Source organism: Anastrepha obliqua, chromosome 1 (assembly GCF_027943255.1).
Source record: "Anastrepha obliqua isolate idAnaObli1 chromosome 1, idAnaObli1_1.0, whole genome shotgun sequence".
NCBI lineage: Eukaryota > Metazoa > Arthropoda > Insecta > Diptera > Tephritidae > Anastrepha > Anastrepha obliqua.
In genome coordinates, this window is record NC_072892.1 from 83,683,055 (window position 1) to 83,686,599 (window position 3,545).

Below are 3,545 nucleotides of genomic sequence, written 5' to 3' on the forward strand. Positions count from 1 at the left end.
GAATCACAAGAAAAAAAATTTTTTTTTTTGAAATTTGCATTGTAGGACATTTCTAATTATTTATTGAAAACAGTTTTTTGGCTTTTCTATTTTTGGTTTACATACTGAAAGTCAGTTTAAGTGAATCGGTATAAATATTTCGTACATTAATTTTTGTGAGCGTGTAATTCTCAAAAGGTTTATTAGAAAATGTATTGACTAGGTAGTTTGTTGGTTGTGTATGGTTATTGCTTCTCGGCCTTATGGCTAAGATCAAAGTGATCGCTGTAACCTTAGCTAAGAAGCAGCATAATCTTTTATTTATATCTAGCGAACCGTCACTCTCGAAAAGAGTGCGGGAATTTTTTTATGTATCAACCCGGGGGGGAAATGTCCCCCCGGGGAAAACGGTCTTAAAGCCCACTTTATCTATCTGTTCTTATCAGCTTAACATCTGATAGATCCTCCATCGGAGGACAACAAATGTTAAACTGATTTTTGGAAATGGGCGGAGTGTTTTAAGGGCTTGCTCCACCTCTGCCACGGGTTGGCCCGGTATTGCAGTACCGCCGGGATTTCGGCCTTGAATAAATACAAGAAGAAATATACTAATACATTTAGCTTTGGTGGGAAGAGACATGAATTTTTATATGAATACAAGTAGACGAAAATGGAAGAAATTTGTAAGTCTGTTTCTTCGGTCCGTTTGGGTATTTCTTTTGGCAACGTCGAAACCAAAGCATTTGTATCATATTTTATCTATCATAAGCCACTCGTATCATTTGTTGAAATTGAAAACATTGAGGATGAATAATAATAAAATGAAGAAAATAAAATATGAACTTTATAGCAATATTATAATGAACCTATAATTATCCCGCTCCTAATGCTGCTTTCGTCTTATTCTCTCTCAGTTTGTTTTACGGAAGGTTTCACTTCTATCGCGTCTAACCGTTAGACTGGTATTTTTCTTTTTTTTATATGAAGAAAATATTAAAAAAATTTTTTTTTGCTAAAAACCTTCCCCTAGTGGATCCCTATAATATGAAAAAAGAACGAATAAAATTGGCCTCGTATCGACCCAAAAAAATGCGTACAAACGAACATCATTTCATTTTTATATATATGTATAAATATGCAACAAGTGACCATCAATGAATTATCATCTTAAATATGGTACAACGGTTTTCCATTTCACTTAAAAAATACTTTAAAAACTATTTACAAGATTGCACATTTGTGTGTAAATATACTTTCAATTTCGAGAAAAATTCAATAAGGAATATCTTGTTGGTCTCTTAGTGTTTGGCCAACTGCAGTGAGATGATTTGCTTCACCACCGTCTTTTTTCAGTATTTGGTCAGACTCTTAGGTCTGAGGACCGAAGTTAATTTTAAATTTAATGCAGACGTTGTGTAATGCCGCACATACATTAGCACGTCTTGCCACTTTTTTAGGATGGTATTGTCCGCTCTTTGCCATTCCAATACTTCTTTCAATGATGTATCTTGCTTTAGAGTGAATATCATTGAATATTGCTTCACTTGAACCATCCGAAAAGTTTCTAGAAAGGGTGGTCAAATTCCTCGTAAAAAGGATTGTAACAAATATCACATTTATTCAAGCAATATATTGTAAAAGCAACTTGCTACCATTGCGTTGATGCTATGATAGACTTTCCTATCGAAATACATATGCTCGGTTGCTGTGGGTTTTTGCAAGCCGATGTGAGTGCCATCGACTTATTTAATAATATTACAATTTAAGATTCAAGTAGTGTTTATTTACCTCCACGTATTTTATACTGCTCCACAAACCACTCCTTGAAATTAAGCGAATCTTCAGGTGCAAACCCTATTAACTGCGAGCATAACTTCGTTTGCATGTCTTTCAGGACGTGGGATGCCAACTTCGAAACAATGCTCTGGCCCATATCGGTCAAATAGTCACCGCCAACACTGTGCTGGTACCTACCGCTAGCCAAAAGTGAAAGAATAGCTGCCAATTGTCGCACTGGAGGCACCGTTTAGCGTCTGATTTCGTTAAATTTATTTGGTGTAGAACAAATTCAAAGTCCTCTTTGGTCAGGCGGAATCTGCAAAGCATTTCAGGCGTCTACAAGAAAAAGTTTGTAAATAAGCTAGAATAATTAACTATTTACATATTTACGCTATGCTTGGGAGTGCCAAAGGATTGCTCTTTTCTCTTGGCTGCCTCCGCACTATTTTTTCATCTCCATCTCCATCACTTACACTAGAACTCATATATGTATAAAAACAAAGTCAGATCCATGGTTATATTCTAGTTGTATTTACTAAATTTTACAACAGTTTTGCCAGTTCCACGCCATTGTGACCTAAAAATACGATGCAAAGTACTATGGAGCTTGAAAACTATTGTGAATTGAGAATAAGTTACGATCCGTTTGCATTGGTTGGTTTGACTGCGATTAAGCTTATATATATTTACGATTGTCGTATGAGGTAATTTTCTTTCGTATGGTTGTTGATCGTTGCACGGATGTGTTGATTCGTCTATGCTGAAAATGTATTTCAAGAAGCTCATTAGGACTCCCACGAAGGCATGAAGATCAATGGAGTGATTATAAATAGCATTAGATTCACCGACAATACCACAGTCCAAGCAGACAACTTGAATGATTTGCAAAAGCTACAGAATAAAGTCGTTTATAACAGCGAAAGTTATGGTCTTAAAATTAACATCAGTAAAACGAAATTCATGCTTGCCAGTAGGAATCGTCTGCCGCAGGCAAAAGTTTCAAATGTCAAATATCTGGATGCTGGCTTAATGAAAATTGCGTTACATCAGCCGAAATAAGCACCTTGGTAGAGAGGGCGCGATCTGCATTTTGTAAGTTCAGAAAGATCTTACGCTGTTATGATTTCGATATGAATCTTAAACTTAGTTTTGTGGCAAGGAATGCTGGATACTAAAAATCGCTGAGATAAGCAGACTTGAGGTGTTTTATTTGTGTTGTATAGGTGGCACAAAGCACAGAAAGCAGAGGTGTGGGATTCGCTTTTCGGTTTACCACATAAAAAACCTATCCCTGTTCCCCTTCCGTTTGACCGTGGAACAGTTCGTGAATACAGTGCGGTATTGCTTCGCGGAGTGGGCCTATTGCCTTTCTACGAATATTTGCGGAGACGCTCCGTGCAACGAAACTTTGAATTAATTTTATTTATTGCATTGCAAACAGGGGACCCCTTTTCTTTTGACTCAGGCATAATATCAATCACGTTGATAATCTTAAGTGGCTTCCTAACCTTATTGCTCGAGTCAACCCTTTCGGTTTCGAACAGTGGTCAGACAAAAAAAGAGGTTGTCTGCAAAGTCGGTTTACTGACGATAGTTTAACGTGATAACGTCATAAGAAAATACTGATTGAATGGTTGCATTTTTCAAAAGAAAATTTTAATTTTATTTGTTTGATAGATATTTTGTGTGGATATAGAGAATGAGTTAACATTAACATAACATAATATACTTTAACATAACATAACATAACATAACATAACATAACATAACATAACATAACATAACAT

General features: G+C 36.0%; 1 pseudogene; it reads left to right on the plus strand.

Moving 5' to 3' along the window:
- Nucleotides 1–398: 398 nt before the first annotated feature.
- On the plus strand, nt 399–570 carry LOC129236495 (U2 spliceosomal RNA; annotated as a pseudogene).
- Nucleotides 571–3,545: the final 2,975 nt, after the last annotated feature.